Genomic DNA, 20,574 nt, shown 5'->3' on the forward strand with positions numbered 1-20,574 from the left:
ATAACCTGTAGGTAAATAAATTACTAATACAAAATATAAATGGTGACAAGTATAGTGATAAACCAAACCAAACCACACCACTGCAGGTAAGTGATGGGAATGAAAATGGGCAGTTCAACTAGTCCAAAATCCAAATCCTAAATCTGGAACGGATGGCAGGCTGCTTCTTCAAATTTCTTGTTGGTATCCCAAGATGTTAAACTCTGCAGAAGTGAATAAAAAAAGAAGGCGCCACCATAGTGCACAATCAGATGTATAGAACACGCCAATAAAACAAGTAAGACCGTACTTACAAGATATAAGACACTTGAGAAGTGTCACAACCGCCTTTTGGACTGTTATACAGTCGTCCAGCTAACTCCCACTGGTAAGTTTCTGATATCCTTCTTGATGTGAGAGCGGCGATGACAAAAGAAACCAGTATCCAGCATCAGTTTCACAGAGCCGGCTCGTCTTTGATCATATACCCCTGGGAAAATCTGCATCGGGGCTAAGACGAGCCGGCTCTGTGAAACTGACGCTGGATACTGGTTTCTTTTGTCATAGCCGCTCTCACATCAAGAAGGATATCAGAAACTTACCAGTGGGAGTTAGCTGGACGACTCTATAACAGTCCAGAAGGCGGTTGTGACACTTCTCAAGTGTCTTATATCTTGTAAGTATGGTCTTACTTGTTTTATTGGCGTGTTCTATACATCTGATTGTGCACTATGGTGGCGCCTTCTTTTTTTATTCACTTCTGCTAAATCTTAACATCTTCTGCCCAAGAAGTAAAGATTAATAAATGTGTCTTCCGGCTCCACAAGGGTTTTTAAAGGGACATGAAACCCAACATTGTGCTTTCATGTTTCAAATAGAGCATTCAATTTTAACAATGTTCCAAAGTCCTTCTATTATTAAATTTAATTAATTCTCTTGGTATCCTTTGTTGAAGGTGCAACAATACACTACTTTAAAGGGATATGAAACTGACATTTTTTACTCCCATTATTCATTTGTCTTCATTCTCTAGGTATCTTTATTTGAAAAAGCATAAATGTAAGCTTATGAGCCGGTCTATTTTTGACTCAGCCCCCTGGATAGCGCTTGCTGATTGGTGGGTACATTTAGCCACTAAACAGCAAGCTGTACCCACCAGGTGCTGAACCAAAGATGGGAAATCTCGTAAGCTTACATTCCTGCTTTTTCAAATAAAGATACCAAGAGAACAAAGAAAAATTGATAACAGGAGTAAATTCGAAAGTTACTTAAAATTGCATGGTCTTTCTGAATCATGAAATATAAAAAAACAGAATTTATGCTTACCTGATAAATTACTTTCTCTTACGGTGTATCCAGTCCACGGATTCATCCTTACTTGTGGGATATTCTCATTCCCTACAGGAAGTGGCAAAGAGAGCACACAGCAGAGCTGTCCATATAGCTCCCCCTCAGGCTCCGCCCCCCAGTCATTCGACCGACGGTTATGAGAAAAAGGAGAAACCATAGGGTGCAGTGGTGACTGTAGTTTTAGAAAAATAAATTTGAACCTGACTTAATTGCCAGGGCGGGCCGTGGACTGGATACACCGTAAGAGAAAGTAATTTATCAGGTAAGCATAAATTCTGTTTTCTCTTACATGGTGTATCCAGTCCACGGATTCATCCTTACTTGTGGGATACCAATACCAAAGCTTTAGGACACGGATGAAGGGAGGGAACAAGTCAGGTACCTTAAACGGAAGGCACCACTGCTTGCAAAACCTTTCTCCCAAAAATAGCCTCCGAAGAAGCAAAAGTATCGAATTTGTAAAATTTGGCAAAAGTATGCAGTGAAGACCAAGTCGCTGCCTTACAAATCTGTTCAACAGAAGCCTCATTCTTGAAAGCCCATGTGGAAGCCACAGCTCTGGTGGAATGAGCTGTAATTCGTTCAGGAGGCTGCTGTCCAGCAGTCTCATAAGCCAATCGGATGATGCTTTTCAGCCAGAAGGAAAGAGAGGTAGCAGTCGCTTTCTGACCTCTCCTCTTACCAGAATAGACAACAAACAAGGATGATGTTTGTCTGAAATCTTTAGTTGCTTTAAAATAGAATTTTAAAGCACGAACCACATCAAGATTGTGTAATAGTCGTTCCTTCTTAGAAACTGGATTAGGGCACAGAGAAGGAACAATGATTTCCTGGTTAATTTTCTTATTAGAAACCACTTTTGGAAGGAAACCAGGTTTGGTACGCAAAACAACCTTATCTGCATGGAACACCAGATAGGGTGAATTACACTGCAAAGCAGACAATTCTGAAACTCTTCGAGCAGAAGAGATAGCTACCAAAAACAAAACTTTCCAAGATAATAACTTAATATCTATGGAACGTAAAGGTTCAAACGGAACCCCTTGAAGAACTGAAAGAACTAAATTTAGACTCCATGGAGGAGCCACAGGTTTATAGACAGGTTGATTCTAACTAGAGCCTGTGCAAACGCCTGAACGTCTAGTACTGCTGCCAGACGCTTGTGTAACAGGATAGACAGTGCAGATATCTGTCCCTTTAAGGAACTAGCTGACAATCCTTTCTCCAATCCTTCTTGGAGAAAAGACAATATCCTTGGAATCCTAATCTTACTCCACGAGTAACCCCTGGATTCACACCAACAAAGATATTTCCGTCATATCTTATGGTAAATTTTCCTGGTGACAGGCTTTCTGGCCTGGATCAGAGTATCTATAACTGATTCAGAGAACCCACGCTTAGCTAGAATTAAGCGTTCAATCTCCAAGCAGTCAGTTGCAGAGAAACTAGATTTGGATGCTTGAATGGACCCTGTAACATAGTAACATAGTAACATAGTAGATAAGGTTGAAAAAAGACTGAAGTCCATCGAGTTCAACCTATACAAATCTAAAATACTTACAAAAAGCTCCAGTTAAGCTTAAATAACCCCATTAAAATGTGACCCATTTAATACTAGCAATCATATCCATGAATTTTGTTTATATACAGAAATTTATCCAGACTATTTTTAAATGTATCTATGGTATTGGCATTCACTACCTCCTTTGGTAATGAGTTCCACAATTTTATTGCTCTTACAGTGAAAAAACGTTTCCGTTGCAGGAGATTAAATCTCCTTTCCTCCAACCTTAAATTATGACCTCTTGTCAGAACCAATTTTCTTGGAATAAAAAGAGCTTCTGCCATCTCTGTATATGGGCCTTGAATATATTTATATAAAGTAATCATGTCACCTCTCAAGCGCCTTTTTTCTAAAGAGAACAGACCCAGTTTGGCTAGCCTCTCCTCATAGGTTAATTTCTCCAATCCCCTTATTAGCTTTGTGGCCCTTCTCTGAACTTTTTCTAGTTCTGCAATATCTTTTTTAGCAATCGGTCCCCAGAACTGCACTCCAAACTCAAGGTGAGGTCTTACCAGGGCTTTATATAATGACAGAATTATGCTTTCCTCCCTTGAATCAATGCCTCTTTTAATACATGCTAGTATCTTATTAGCCTTTGAAGCCGCTGCCCTGCATTGTGCACTCATCTTTAGCTTGTTATCTATTACTACTCCCAAATCCCTTTCCTCCTGTGTTTGGCTAAGTCTTGTCCCATTTAAAAAATACATAGCCTGCTTATTTTTACTTCCAAAATGTAGAACCTTACATTTTTCCGTATTAAATCTCATTTTCCATTCACTTGCCCATAGTTCTAATTTTAGCAAATCCCTTTGCAAAGAGAGTTCATCCTGCTCTGACCTAATGACCTTACTTAACTTAGTATCATCTGCAAAAATAGAGATGTCGCTATTTAATCCTTGCTCCAAGTCATTTATAAAAATATTAAAAAGAACAGGGCCCAGTACTGATCCCTGGGGGACGCCACTGATTACCTTTGTCCAATCTGAGTATGATCCATTTACTGCTACTCGTTGCTCCCTATCTTTTATCCAGTTATTTATCCATGAGCTAACATTTTCAGCTATTCCCAGTCCCTTAATTTTGTGCATTAATCTCTCATGTGGCACTGTATCAAATGCCTTTGCAAAATCTAAGTATATCACATCAACTGATTCCCCTTTATCTATATTTTTACTTACTTCCTCGTAGAATCTAATTAGATTAGTTTGACATGATCTATTTCTCCTAAAGCCATGCTGATTAGAACTCATAATCTTGTTTACACGAATATGCTCATCAATATATTCCCTTATAATCCCTTCAAATATCTTCCCCACTATTGATGTCAGACTAACTGGTCTATAGCTTCCTGGATCATCCCTGCTTCCCTTTTTGAAGAGTGGCACCACATCAGCTTTACGCCAATCCTGGGGTACCATGCCTGAGGATAATGAGTCTTGAAAAATTAAGAGTAAAGGTTTGTCTATAACAGTGCTAAGTTCCCTTAACACCCTTGGGTGTATTCCATCTGGGCCTGGAGTTTTATTTACCTTAATATTTTTTAGTTTTTTCCTGATATCCTCTAAACAAAACCCAGTTAGTGGTATGGACTGGCATGTTCTATTCTGTTCCAAAGTATCATTCAATAGTTCCTCTCTTGTGTATACTGAAGAAAAAAACTGGTTTAGTACCTCAGCCTTCTCCCTGTCATTATTTATCATGCTACCCTCCACACATTTTAATGTACCTATATTATCCTTCTTAGATTTTTTGCTATTTATGTACTTAAAGAACCTTTTAGGGTTAGACTTAGAATCCTTGGCAATTAATTTTTCATATTCAATTTTGGCTAATTTGATTGCTTTTTTGCATGCTTTGTTACATTCCTTATAAATATTGTATGCTGAGTCTGTACTATTTTCTTTTAATAATTTAAATGCCCTACGTTTTTTCCTAATTTCTTTTAACACATTTATATTTAGCCATAACGGCTTATTTTTTTTATTTTTATAACCATATGGTATGTATTGATATGTATATTTATTTAACATATTTTTAAATATTATCCATTTATCCTCTGTATTTTTATTAGAAAATACATTGTCCCAATTTATATTATTTAATGATTTCCTTAAATCGTTGAATTTTGCTTTCTTGAAATTAAAAGTCTTAGTTAAGCCTTTAAAACACTGCATATGAAAAGAGATTTCAAATGTGACCATGTTATGATCACTGTTACCCAAATGTTCTTTGATTTCTATGTTTGATATTATATCTGTATTGTTTGATAGCACTAAATCCAATATAGCTTTACTCCTAGTTGGCTCCTCTATTAATTGTGACAAGAAGTTATCCCTGAGAACATTTAAAAATCTATCCCCCTTAGCTGAATTACTAGTTTCATTGGCCCAGTTTATATCAGGGTAGTTAAAATCTCCCATAATTACAGCACTGTTATTAGCAGCCTTACCTATTTGCATTAGTAGTTGAGTTTCCTCTGGGTCACTAATGTTGGGAGGCTTGTAGCATGTTCCTAGTAATATTTTTTTAGGATTTTTCCCCCCACTCTTTATTTCAACCCACAGGGTCTCTACATTGTCACTTGTATCATAAATATCTTCCCTTATTGTAGGTTTAAGGTCAGGTTTAATATACATGCAGATTCCTCCACCCCTTTTATTATTCCTGTCCCTCCTAAATAATGTATACCCCTCTAAGTTAACTGCCCAGTCATGTGAATCATCCCACCAAGTTTCAGTTATACTGATAACATCATAGTCCTCTTCTGCAACTAAGAGCGTCAGCTCCCCCATTTTACCTGTCATGCTTCTTGCATTTGTTGTCATACATTTAATTTTCATGTGCTTTCTGCTGCTACTTGGTGTACTTTCCTCTATACTTTCTAATGTGACATTTCTTAAGTCATCCCTTCCTTGAGATATTAATGGAGAGACATATTCAGACACTGATCTCTCTGTTCTATTTTGTTCAAATTGACCCTCCCCCCCTTTGCCTAGTTTAAAAGGTTCTCTAAACGTGCTACCATCCTTTCCCCCTGTATTAGAAGATCCTGCCTCAATGGCAGTTTCCATGGTGGAACCGATGACATGTCCACTAGGTCTGCATACCAAGTCCTGCGTGGCCACGCAGGCGCTATCAGAATTACCGAAGCCTTCTCCTGTTTGATTCTGGCTACTAGCCGATGGAGAAGAGGAAACGGTGGAAAGACATAAGCTAGACTGAAGGACCAAGGCGCTACTAGAGCATCTATCAATGCCGCCTTGGGGTCCCTGGACCTGGATCCGTAATTCCGTCCAATTCCGGAATGCCCCATAGCTGGGTCAGCTGAGCAAAAACCTCCAGGTGGAGTTAAAACTCCCCCGGGTGAAAAGTCTGACGACTCAGGAAATCCGCCTCCCAGTTGTCTACTCCTGGGATGTGAATTGCAGATAGGTGGCAGGAGTGATCCTCCGCTCATTTGATGATCTTGGTTACTTCCTTCATCGCTAGGGAACTCTTTATTCCTCCCTGAAGATTGATGTACGCTACAGTCGTGATGTTGTCCGACTGAAATCTGATGAATTTGGCCTCCGCTAGTTGAGGCCATGCCTGGAGCGTATTGAATATCGCTCTCAGTTCCAAAATGTTTATCGGGAGAAGAGATTCTTCCCGAGACCATAGGCCCTGAGCTTTCAGGGAGTCCCAGACCGCACCCCAGCCTAACAGACTGGTAATCGGTCGTGACTATGATCCACTCCGGTCTGCGGAAGCACATTCCCTGAGACAGGTGATCCTAAGACAACCACCAGAGAAGAGAGTCTCTGGTTTTCTGGTCCATTTGTATTTGAGGAGACAAATCTGAATAATCCCCATTCCACTGTTTGAGCATGCACAGTTGTAGCGGTCTTAGATGAATTCGGGCAAAAGGGACAATGTCCATTGCCGCAACCATTAATCCGATTACCTCCATGCACTGAGCCAAAGAAGGCCGAGGAATAGAATGAAGAACTCGGAAAGTAGTTAAAAGCTTTGACTTCCTGACCTCTGTCAGAAATATTTTCATTTCTACCGAGTCTATTAGTGTTCCCAGGAAGGGAACCCTTGTGAGCGGGGACAGAGAACTCTTTTCTACGTTCACCTTCCACCCGTGAGACCTTAGAAAGGCCAGAACAATGTCCGTATGAGCCTTGGCTCTGTGAAAAGACGACGCCTGACACCACATTCACTTTACCCTCCCGTGGAGATGCTACTTGTTAGAGCGGCAAAGAGAATGACAGAGGGCGGAGCCTGAGGGGGAGCTATATGGACAGCTCTGCTGTGTGCTCTCTTTGCCACTTCCTGTAGGGAATGAGAATATCCCACAAGGATGAATCCGTGGACTGGATACACCATGTAAGAGAAATTGGGTTTAGTATCCCTGTAGGGAATGAGAATATCCCACAAGGATGAATCCGTGGACTGGATACACCATGTAAGAGAAATTGGGTTTAGTATCCCTTTTAAGTTAGTTGAACACACCTGGTTAGCCAATAAAAATAGACATATGTGCAGCCATCAATTAGCAGCTAGCTTCCAGTAGTTTGAATGTATTGTTCCTTTAAAAGGGGAACACCATTTACATAACGTTAATGCTATTTAAAAGTACACTATTTTTGAGAGTAAAGTTATTCTTTTCTTACTCTGTATAAAGCACCAATAATTACTGACCACAAATGCTACCAATGCCCAATACTAAGAATTACTGAGCACAGAATAAGCTGTGAGGGTGACCTCATTCAATATAAAAAAAGCATAGGAGTAACTACAAAAACATTGTAGTGTACAAAATAATACAGTTACGTTTTTTTATATAAGCGTTTTCTCTTTAAACAAATTTCTTTTTACTCTTTGCTCAGTCACTGCAAATGGTTTACATACATAGTCTCATGTGCCACTCCAAATGAGGATATAGCTTGTGAGTCAAATCAGGAGCAGGCATAAATGTATATTTTCTAGGGCTGCATGATTAATCGCATATGCGATTTAAAACCGCGATTAAAAAAAATGCTATTTTTAGCCCCGCCCCCTATGACATCACCTATGACGTACAGAAGGGCTGGCTGTAACTGTTCATTGCACGTGGGCTTCTGTAGGGAAAGAAGGGGGTGGGGGGGGAGTAGAGAGGCTATGCTGGAGCTGCGCTATGGAGGAATTTGCCGGTTTGCCTCAGCTCTGATTGCAGTAGTCACAGCTGCCTACACAGGTAAAATAAAGCTTGTTTACATAAAAAAATATTTATGGACGCAAACAGTTCAGAAAGTGCACCACGGAAAAACATAAAAATGATGCTTACCTGAAAATTTCATTTCCATCTGTGGGGAGAGTCCAATGCTTCATTCATTACTTGTGGGAATTAAAGAACATGGCCACCAGGAGGAGTCAAAGACACCCCAGCCAAAGGCTTAAATACCTACCCCACTCCCCTCATCCCCTAGTCATTCTGCCAAGGGAACAAGGAACAGTAAGCGAAATATCAGGGTATAAAAGGTGCCAGAAGATTAATATTAATAAATTTAGGTCCGCCCCCCGGAGAAACAGGCGGGTACAGTGGACTCTCCTCCCACAGATGGAAATGAAATTATCAGGTAAGCATAATTTATGTTTTCCAGCTTAATGGGAGGAGAGTCCACTGATTCATTCATTACTTGTGGGAACAAATACCCAAGCTCTAGAGGACCCTGAATGAAAAAAATGGGAGGGTAAAAGGAGGCGGACTCTATACTGAGGGCACCACAGCCTGCAGAATTTTTCTCCCAAAAGCTGCTTCCGCCGAAGCAAAAATTTTTGCAAAAGTATGTAGGGAAGACCATTGGCCGCCTTACAAATCTGCTCCATAGAAGCCTCATTCTTAAAGGCCCACGAAGAAGCCAAAGCTCTAGTCGAGTGAGCCGTAATCCTCTGAGGAGGCTTGTGTCAAGCTGTCTCATATGCCAGACGGATCATACTCCTCAACCAAAAAGGATAGAGAAGTGGCAGAGGCCCTTTGTCCCATGCGCTTCCCCGAATACACAACAAATAAGGATGAAGTCTGTCTGAACTCTTTTGTGGCCTGAAGATAAAACTTCAACGCCCGAACAACATCCAGATTATGAAGTAACCTCTCCTTATCCCTTATCTCCTTATCAGCATGAAAAACTAAGTAGAGAGGCTCACATTTCCAACTCAGACTCTCTGAGTTGCGTGCTGATGCAATAGCCAGTAATAATAGGACGTTCCATGAAAGAACCTTAATGTCAAGTGCATGCATAGGCTCAAACGGAGCCCTCTGCAAAACCATAAGAACCAAGTTTAAGCTCCAAGGAGGAACCGGATTCCTGAAGACAGGCCTGATCCGAACAAGAGCCTGAACAAAGGACTGAATGTCAGGAAGCTCCGCAAGCTTCTTATGCAACAGTACAGATAAAGCTGAGATCTGTCCCCTTATGGAACTGGCGGCAAGACCCTTATCCAGACTGACCTGGAGAAAGGCCAAAATCCTGGATACCCTGACCTTATGCCAGGGATATCCTCGTTCTTAACACCAGGACAAGTAGGTCCTCCACACCTTGTGGTAGATGCGACGAGTGACCGTCTTCCTGGACTGAACGAGAGTGTCAATCACTTTTTCCAAAAATCCTCTCTTGGCTAAACATGTCAAGGTAATGTTGTCCGACTGGAACCTAATGAATCTGGACGACCCCAGAAGGGGCCAAGCCCTCAGAGCGTTGAACATCGCTCGAAGTTCCAAAATATTTATCGGCAGACTCGATTCTTCTCGAGTCCATCTTCCCTGTGCCCTTCTGTCACCCCAAATAGCTCCCCATCCTAAAAGACACGCATCCGTGGTCACAATCAACCAGGATGGTCTCAAAAAGGATGTCCCCTGAGACCACGAAAAGGTTTGAATAATACCCCAGGCTTCTTTCTGCCGGAGGGACTGTGAAGATTACTCAGAGAGATGAGGGATCCCTCACACAAGCCAGGAAGCCGTCTCTCTTTTCCGGTCTTGAAGATATGTTTGACAGGAGGCATCTGCCTCTGGGCAGATAAGACTTGAAACCTATCCTGTAACCCTGGGATACGACCTCCAGAACTCAAGGGTCTATAACGTCTCTTCTCCAGGTCTCTGCAAAAAGAGATAGTCTGCACCCTACATGATCCGAAGACAGACCGGGGGACGCCCCTTCATGCCGACTTTGATTCGGCAGGCTTCTTATTCTGCTTGGGCTTGTTCCAAGAGTTAGCTGGCTTCCAAAATCCATTGGATTGCTCCGACTAGCGGCAGGCTGCTGGCACTGAGACTTGTCCGCACGAAAAGGGATGAAAAGTAGATCCCTTAGGTTTAGCCTTCTTATCCTGAGGCAAGAATGCCCCCTTGCCACCCGTGACCGTAGATATGATAGAATCCAGTCCGGGCTAAACAAAACCTTACCCTTGAATGGGAGGGAAAGCAAACAGGACTTAGAAGTCATGTCCGCAGACCAATACTTTAGCCATAGAGCCCTGTGGTCTAAAACAGAAAGGCCTGATGTCTTAGCATTCAGTAGAATAATCTGCATGTTAGCATCACAAATGAACGAATGTGCCACTCTTAAGGCCTTGATTCGTTCTAGAATTTCATCGAGAGGAGTCTCCACCTCGACCATAGCTTAAGGAGCGTCACACCAGTAGGTAGCCGCACCAGCCATCCGCAGCAAGTTGGAACATCTTCCGCAGCATGGACTCCATCTTTTTATCCATGGGTTCCTTGAAAGTGGAGCTATCCTCTAGCGGAATAGTCGTTCTCTTAGCAAGCGTGGAGATAGCACCATCCACCTTGGGGACAGTTCCCTACAGTTCAAGCTGCGCGTCCGGAACTGGGAAAAACATAATTTATGTAAGAACTTACCTGATAAATTCATTTCTTTCATATTAGCAAGAGTCCATGAGCTAGTGACGTATGGGATATACATTCCTACCAGGAGGGGCAAAGTTTCCCAAACCTTAAAATGCCTATAAATACACCCCTCACCACACCCACAATTCAGTTTAACGAATAGCCAAGAAGTGGGGTGATAAAAAAGTGCGAAAGCATATAAAATAAGGAATTGGAATAATTGTGCTTTATACAAAAAAATCAAAACCACCACAAAAAAGGGCGGGCCTCATGGACTCTTGCTAATATGAAAGAAATGAATTTATCAAGTAAGTTCTTACATAAATTATGTTTTCTTTCATGTAATTAGCAAGAGTCCATGAGCTAGTGACGTATGGGATAATGATTACCCAAGATGTGGATCTTTCCACACAAGAGTCACTAGAGAGGGAGGGATAAAATAAAGACAGCCAATTCCTGCTGAAAATAATCCACACCCAAAATAAAATTTTAATGAAAAAATATAAGCAGAAGATTCAAACTGAAACCACTGCCTGAAGTACGTTTCTACCAAAAACTGCTTCAGAAGAAGAAAACACATCAAAATGGTAGAATTTAGTAAAAGTATGAAAAGAGGACCAAGTTGCTGCTTTGCAAATCTGATCAACCGAAGCTTCATTCCTAAACGCCCAGGAAGTAGAAACTGACCTAGTAGAATGAGCTGTAAACCTTTGAGGCGGAGTGTTACCCGACTCAACATAGGCATGATGAAATAAAGATTTCAACCAAGATGCCAAAGAAATGGCAGAAGCTTTCTGGTCTTTTCTAGAACCGGAAAAGATGACAAATAGACTAGAAGTCTTTCGGAAGATTTAGTAGCTTCAACATAATATTACAAAGCTCTAACAGCATCCAAAGAATGCAATGATTTCTCCTTAGAATTCATAGGATTTAGGACATAATGAAGGAACCACAATTTCTCTACTAATGTTGTTAGAATTCACAACCTTAGGTAAAAAATTCAAAAGAAGTTCGCAGCACCGCCTTATCCTGATGCAAAATCAGAAAAGGAGACCCACAAAAAAGAGTAGATAATTCAGAGACTCTTCTGGCAGAAGAGATGGCCAAAAGAAACAAAACTTTCCAAGAAAGTAATATAACAACCAAAGAATGCATGGGTTCAAAAGGAGGAGCTTGAAGAGCCCCCAGAACCAAATTCAAACTCCAAGGAGGAGAAATTGACTTAATGACAGGTTTTATACGAACCAAAGGTTGTACAAAACAATGAATATCAGGAAGATTAGCAATCCTTCTGTGAAAAAGAACAGAAAGAGCAGAGATTTGTCTTTCAAGGAACTTGCGGACAAACCTTTTATCTAAACCATCCTGAAGAAATATAAGTCTTCCAGACTCTATAATATATCTCTCTAGATACAGATTTACGAGCCTGTCACATAGTATCAATCACAGAGTCAGAGAAACCTCTTTGACCAAGAATCAAGCGTTCAAACTCCATACCTTAAAATTAAGGTTTTGAGATCCTGATGGAAAAAAAGAACCTTGAGACAGAAAAACTGGTCTAAACGGAAGAGTCCACAGCTGGCAAGAGGCCATCCGGACAAGAGCCGCATACCAAAACCTGTGAGGCCATGCTGGAGCTACCAGCAGGACAAACGAGCATTCCTTTAGAATATTGGAGAATACCCTTGGAAGAAGAACTAGAGGCGGAAAGATATAGGCAGGATGACACTTGTAAGGAAGAGATAATGCATCCACTGCCTCCGCCCGAGGATCCCGGGATCCGGACAGATACCAGGGAAGTTTCTTGTTTAGATGAGAAGCCATCGGATCTATTTCTGGGAGTTCCCACATTTGAACAATCTGAGGAAATACCTCTGGGTGAAGACCATTCGCCCAGGTGCAACGTTTGGCGACTGAGATAATCCGCTTTCCAATTGTCCATACCTGGGATATGAACCGCAGAGATTAGACAGGAGCTGGATTCCGCCCAAACCAAAATTCGAGATACTTCTTTCATAGCCAGAGGACTGTGAGTCCCTCCTTGATGATTGATGTATGCCACAGTTGTGACATTGTCTATCTGAAAACAAATGAACAACTCTCTCTTCAGAAGAGGCCAAGACTGAAGAGCTCTGAAAATTGCACGGAGTTCCAAATATTGATCGGAAATCTCACCTCCTGAGATTCCCAAACCCCTTGTGCCGACAGATACCCCCACACAGCTATCCAACCTGTAAGACTTGCATCTGTTGAGATTATAGTCCAGGTCGGAAGAACAAAAAAGCCCCCTGAACTAAACGATGGTGATCTGTCCACCATGTCAGAGAGTGTCGTATAATCGGTTTAAAGATCATAAATTGAGATATCTTTGAGTAATCCCTGCACCATTGGTTCAGCATACAGAGCTGAAGAGGTCCCATGTGAAAACGAGCAAAGGAGATCGCATCTGATGCGGCAGTCCTAAGACCTAAAATTTCCATGCATAAGGCTACCAAAGGGAATGAATGTGACTGAAGGTTTTGACAAGCTGATATCAATGTTAAACCTCTCTTGTCTGACAAGGACAGAGTCATAGACACTGAATCTATCTAGAAACCAAAAAAGGTTACCCTTGTCTGAGGAATCAATGAACTGAATGGTAAATTGATCCTCCAACCATGAACTTGAAGAAACAACACAAGTCGATTCGTATGAGATTCTTCGAAAATGAGAAGACTGAGCAAGTACCAAGATATCGTCCAAATAAGGAAATACCAAAACCCTGTTCTCTGATTACAGAAAGAAGGGCACCGAGAACCTTTGAAAAAAATTATTGGAACTGAGGCTAAGCCAAACGGTAGAGCCACAAAACTGGTAATGCTTGTCTAAAAAGTGAATCTCAGACACTAAAAGTGATCTGGATGAATCGGAATATGCAGATACACATCCTGTAAATCTATTGTAGACATATAATGCCCTTGCTAAACAAAAGGCAGGATAGTCCTACAGTAACCATCTTGAATGTTGGTATCCTTACATAACGATTCAATATTGATTGATCCAGAACTGGTCTGAAGGAATTGACCTTCTTTGGTACAATGAAGAGATAAAATAAAACCCCAGCCCCTGTTCCAGAACTGGAACTGGCATAATTACTCCAGCCAACTCCAGATCTGAAACACATTTCAGAAATGCTGAGCCTTTGCTGTGTTAACTGGGACACGGGAAAGAAAAAAATCTCTTAGCAGGAGGCCTTAACTTGAAGCCAATTCTGTACCTTTCTGAAACTGAATTAATCCAAATTATAGCAGATACACTTAGCTTGGTAGCTCCAGCACCGGGCAGTGATTTTCCTGAAGTATCTTCTGACTCAGTTGCAACGTGGAACATCTTGCAATATGTAATAGAAAAAACAACATATAAAGCAAAATTGATCAAATTCCTTAAATGACAGTTTCAGGAATGGGAAAAAATGCCAAAGAACAAGCTTCTAGCAACCAGAAGCAATGAAAAATGAGACTTAAATAATGTGGAGACAAAAGCGACGCCCATATTTTTTTAGCGCCAAATAAGACGCCCACATTATTTGGCGCCTAAATGCTTTTGGCGCCAAAAATGACGCCACATCCGGAACGCCAACATTTTTGGCGCAAAATAACGTCAAAAAAATGACGCAACTTCCGGCGACACGTATGACGCCGGAAGCGGAAAAGATTTTTTGCGCCAAAAAAGTCAGCGCCAAGAATGACGCAATAAAATGAAGCATTTTCAGCCCCCGCGAGCCTAACAGCCCACAGGGAAAAAAAGAGTTAAATTTTTGAAAGTAAGAAAAAATGATTAATTCAAATGCATTATCCCAAATATGAAACTGACTGTCTGAAAAATAAGGAATGTTGAACATTCTGAGTCAAGGCAAATAAATGTTTGAATACATATATTTAGAACTTTATAAACAAAGTGCCCAACCATAGCTTAGAGTGTCACAGAAAATAAGATTTACTTACCCCAGGACACTCATCTACATGTTTGTAGAAAGCCAAACCAGTACTGAAACGAGAATCAGCAGAGGTAATGGTATATAAATAAGAGTATATCGTCGATCTGAAAAACAGAATTTATGTTTACCTGATAAATTACTTTCTCCAACGGTGTGTCCGGTCCACGGCGTCATCCTTACTTGTGGGATATTCTCTTCCCCAACAGGAAATGGCAAAGAGCCCAGCAAAGCTGGTCACATGATCCCTCCTAGGCTCCGCCTACCCCAGTCATTCGACCGACGTTAAGGAGGAATATTTGCATAGGAGAAACCATATGGTACCGTGGTGACTGTAGTTAAAGAAAATAAATTATCAGACCTGATTAAAAAAACCAGGGCGGGCCGTGGACCGGACACACCGTTGGAGAAAGTAATTTATCAGGTAAACATAAATTCTGTTTTCTCCAACATAGGTGTGTCCGGTCCACGGCGTCATCCTTACTTGTGGGAACCAATACCAAAGCTTTAGGACACGGATGAAGGGAGGGAGCAAATCAGGTCACCTAAATGGAAGGCACCACGGCTTGCAAAACCTTTCTCCCAAAAATAGCCTCAGAAGAAGCAAAAGTATCAAACTTGTAAAATTTGGTAAAAGTGTGCAGTGAAGACCAAGTCGCTGCCCTACATATCTGATCAACAGAAGCCTCGTTCTTGAAGGCCCATGTGGAAGCCACAGCCCTAGTGGAATGAGCTGTGATTCTTTCGGGAGGCTGCCGTCCGGCAGTCTCGTAAGCCAATCTGATGATGCTTTTAATCCAAAAAGAGAGAGAGGTAGAAGTTGCTTTTTGACCTCTCCTTTTACCGGAATAAACAACAAACAAGGAAGATGTTTGTCTAAAATCCTTTGTAGCATCTAAATAGAATTTTAGAGCGCGAACAACATCCAAATTGTGCAACAAACGTTCCTTCTTTGAAACTGGTTTCGGACACAGAGAAGGTACGATAATCTCCTGGTTAATGTTTTTGTTAGAAACAACTTTTGGAAGAAAACCAGGTTTAGTACGTAAAACCACCTTATCTGCATGGAACACCAGATAAGGAGGAGAACACTGCAGAGCAGATAATTCTGAAACTCTTCTAGCAGAAGAAATTTCAACTAAAAACAAAACTTTCCAAGATAATAACTTAATATCAACGGAATGCAAGGGTTCAAACGGAACCCCCTGAAGAACTGAAAGAACTAAATTGAGACTCCAAGGAGGAGTCAAAGGTTTGTAAACAGACTTAATTCTAACCAGAGCCTGAACAAAGGCTTGAACATCTGGCACAGCGGCCAGCTTTTTGTGAAGTAACACAGACAAGGCAGAAATCTGTCCCTTCAGGGAACTTGCAGATAATCCTTTTTCCAATCCTTCTTGAAGGAAGGATAGAATCCTAGGAATCTTAACCTTGTCCCAAGGGAATCCTTTAGATTCACACCAACAGATATATTTTTTCCAAATTTTGTGGTAAATCTTTCTAGTTACAGGCTTTCTGGCCTGAACAAGAGTATCGATAACAGAATCTGAGAACCCTCGCTTCGATAAGATCAAGCGTTCAATCTCCAAGCAGTCAGCTGGAGTGAAACCAGATTCGGATGTTCGAACGGACCCTGAACAAGAAGGTCTCGTCTCAAAGGTAGCTTCCAAGGTGGAGCCGATGACATATTCACCAGATCTGCATACCAAGTCCTGCGTGGCCACGCAGGAGCTATCAAGATCACCGACGCCCTCTCCTGATTGATCCTGGCTACCAGCCTGGGGATGAGAGGAAACGGCGGGAACACATAAGCTAGTTTGAAGGTCCAAGGTGCTACTAGTGCATCCACTAGAGCCGCCTTGGGATCCCTGGATCTGGACCCGTAGCAAGGAACTTTGAAGTTCTGACGAGAGGCCATCAGATCCATGTCTGGAATGCCCCACAGCTGAGTGACTTGGGCAAAGATTTCCGGATGGAGTTCCCACTCCCCCGGATGCAATGTCTGACGACTCAGAAAATCCGCTTCCCAATTTTCCACTCCTGGGATGTGGATAGCAGACAGGTGGCAGGAGTGAGACTCCGCCCATAGAATGATTTTGGTCACTTCTTCCATCGCCAGGGAACTCCTTGTTCCCCCCTGATGGTTGATGTACGCAACAGTTGTCATGTTGTCTGATTGAAACCGTATGAACTTGGCCCTCGCTAGCTGAGGCCAAGCCTTGAGAGCATTGAATATCGCTCTCAGTTCCAGAATATTTATCGGTAACAGAGATTCTTCCCGAGACCAAAGACCCTGAGCTTTCAGGGATCCCCAGACCGCGCCCCAGCCCATCAGACTGGCGTCGGTCGTGACAATGACCCACTCTGGTCTGCGGAATGTCATCCCTCGTGACAGGTTGTCCAGGGACAGCCACCAACGGAGTGAGTCTCTGGTCCTCTGATTTACTTGTATCTTCGGAGACAAGTCTGTATAGTCCCCATTCCACTGACTGAGCATGCACAGTTGTAATGGTCTTAGATGAATGCGCGCAAAAGGAACTATGTCCATTGCCGCTACCATCAACCCGATCACTTCCATGCACTGAGCTATGGAAGGAAGAGGAACGGAATGAAGTATCCGACAAGAGTCTAGAAGTTTTGTTTTTCTGGCCTCCGTCAGAAAAATCCTCATTTCTAAGGAGTCTATTATTGTTCCCAAGAAGGGAACCCTTGTTGACGGAGATAGAGAACTCTTTTCCACGTTCACTTTCCATCCGTGAGATCTGAGAAAGGCCAGGACAATGTCCGTGTGAGCCTTTGCTTGAGGAAGGGACGACGCTTGAATCAGAATGTCGTCCAAGTAAGGTACTACAGCAATGCCCCTTGGTCTTAGCACAGCTAGAAGGGACCCTAGTACCTTTGTGAAAATCCTTGGAGCAGTGGCTAATCCGAAAGGAAGCGCCACGAACTGGTAATGTTTGTCCAGGAATGCGAACCTCAGGAACCGATGATGTTCCTTGTGGATAGGAATATGTAGATACGCATCCTTTAAATCCACCGTGGTCATGAATTGACCTTCCTGGATGGAAGGAAGAATAGTTCGAATGGTTTCCATCTTGAACGATGGAACCTTGAGAAACTTGTTTAAGATCTTGAGATCTAAGATTGGTCTGAACGTTCCCTCTTTTTTGGGAACTATGAACAGATTGGAGTAGAACCCCATCCCTTGTTCTCTTAATGGAACAGGATGAATCACTCCCATTTTTAACAGGTCTTCTACACAATGTAAGAATGCCTGTCTTTTTATGTGGTCTGAAGACAACTGAGACCTGTGGAACCTCCCCCTTGGGGGAAGTCCCTTGAATTCCAGAAGATAACCTTGGGAGACTATTTCTAGCGCCCAAGGATCCAGAACATCTCTTGCCCAAGCCTGAGCGAAGAGAGAGAGTCTGCCCCCCACCAGATCCGGTCCCGGATCGGGGGCCAACATTTCATGCTGTCTTGGTAGCAGTGGCAGGTTTCTTGGCCTGCTTACCCTTGTTCCAGCCTTGCATTGGTCTCCAAGCTGGCTTGGCTTGAGAAGTATTACCCTCTTGCTTAGAGGACGTAGCACTTTGGGCTGGTCCGTTTCTACGAAAGGGACGAAAATTAGGTTTATTTTTTGCCTTGAAAGGCCGATCCTGAGGAAGGGCGTGGCCCTTACCCCCAGTGATATCAGAGATAATCTCTTTCAAGTCAGGGCCAAACAGCGTTTTCCCCTTGAAAGGAATGTTAAGTAGCTTGTTCTTGGAAGACGCATCAGCCGACCAAGATTTCAACCAAAACGCTCTGCGCGCCACAATAGCAAACCCAGAATTCTTAGCCGCTAACCTAGCCAATTGCAAAGTGGCGTCTAGGGTGAAAGAATTAGCCAATTTGAGAGCATTGATTCTGTCCATAATCTCCTCATAAGGAGGAGAATCACTATCGACCGCCTTTATCAGCTCATCGAACCAGAAACATGCGGCTGTAGCGACAGGGACAATGCATGAAATTGGTTGTAGAAGGTAACCCTGCTGAACAAACATCTTTTTAAGCAAACCTTCTAATTTTTTATCCATAGGATCTTTGAAAGCACAACTATCCTCTATGGGTATAGTGGTGCGTTTGTTTAAAGTGGAAACCGCTCACTCGACCTTGGGGACTGTCTGCCATAAGTCCTTTCTGGGGTCGACCATAGGAAACAATTTTTTAAATATGGGGGGAGGGACGAAAGGAATACCGGGCCTTTCCCATTCTTTATTAACAATGTCCGCCACCCGCTTGGGTATAGGAAAAGCTTCTGGGAGCCCCGGCACCTCTAGGAACTTGTCCATTTTACATAGTTTCTCTGGGATGACCAACTTGTCACAATCATCCAGAGTGGATAATACCTCCTTAAGCAGAATGCGGAGATGTTCCAACTTAAATTTAAATGCAATCACATCAGGTTCAGCTTGTTGAGAAATGTTCCCTGAATCAGTAATTTCTCCCTCAGACAAAACCTCCCTGGCCCCATCAGAATGGGTTAGGGGCCCTTCAGAAATATTATTATCAGCGTCGTCATGCTCTTCAGTATCTAAAACAGAGCAGTCGCGCTTACGCTGATAAGTGTTCATTTTGGCTAAAATGTTTTTGACAGAATTATCCATTACAGCCGTTAATTGTTGCATAGTAAGGAGTATTGGCGCGCTAGATGTACTAGGGGCCTCCTGAGTGGGCAAGACTCGTGTAGACGAAGGAGGGAATGATGCAGTACCATGCTTACTCCCCTCACTTGAGGAATCATCTTGGGCATCATTGTCATTGTCACATAAATCACATTTATTTAAATGAATAGGAATTCTGGCTTCCCCACATTCAGAACACAGTCTATCTGGTAGTTCAGACATGTTAAACAGGCATAAACTTGATAACAAAGTACAAAAAACGTTTTAAAATAAAACCGTTACTGTCACTTTAAATTTTAAACTGAACACACTTTATTACTGCAATTGCGAAAAAACATGAAGGAATTGTTCAAAATTCACCAAATTTTCACCACAGTGTCTTAAAGCCTTAAAAGTATTGCACACCAAATTTGGAAGCTTTAACCCTTAAAATAACGGAACCGGAGCCGTTTTGAACTTTAACCCCTTTACAGTCCCTGGTATCTGCTTTGCTGAGACCCAACCAAGCCCCAAGGGGAATACGATACCAAATGACGCCTTCAGAAAGTCTTTTCTAAGTATCAGAGCTCCTCTCACATGCGACTGCATGCCATGCCTCTCAAAAACAAGTGCGCAACACCGGCGCGAAAATGAGGCTCTGCCTATGCTTTGGGAAAGCCCCTAAAGAATAAGGTGTCTAAAACAGTGCCTGCCGATATTATTATATCAAAATACCCAGATAAAATGATTCCTCAAGGCTAAATATGTGTTAATAATGAATCGATTTAGCCCAGAAAAAGTCTACAGTCTTAATAAGCCCTTTTTGAAGCCCTTATTTACAATCGTAATAAACATGGCTTACCGGATCCCATAGGGAAAATGACAGCTTCCAGCATTACATCGTCTTGTTAGAATGTGTCATACCTCAAGCAGCAAGAGACTGCTCACTGTTCCCCCAACTGAAGTTAATTGCTCTCAACAGTCCTGTGTGGAACAGCCATGGATTTTAGTGACGGTTGCTAAAATCATTTTCCTCATACAAACAGAAATCTTCATCTCTTTTCTGTTTCTGAGTAAATAGTACATACCAGCACTATTTTAAAATAACAAACTCTTGATTGAATAATAAAAACTACAGTTAAACACTAAAAAACTCTAAGCCATCTCCGTGGAGATGTTGCCTGTACAA

At 42.1% G+C, this 20,574-nt stretch overlaps 1 protein-coding gene across 2 annotated transcripts in view; it reads right to left on the reverse strand.

Moving 5' to 3' along the window:
• Positions 1-20,574, reverse strand: part of RALGAPA2 (Ral GTPase activating protein catalytic subunit alpha 2) — a 1,332,894-nt gene that overhangs the window by 1,221,545 nt on the left and 90,775 nt on the right. The window lies entirely within an intron of this gene.

Source organism: Bombina bombina, chromosome 4 (genome assembly GCF_027579735.1).
Source record: "Bombina bombina isolate aBomBom1 chromosome 4, aBomBom1.pri, whole genome shotgun sequence".
NCBI classification, from domain to species: Eukaryota; Metazoa; Chordata; class Amphibia; order Anura; family Bombinatoridae; genus Bombina; species Bombina bombina.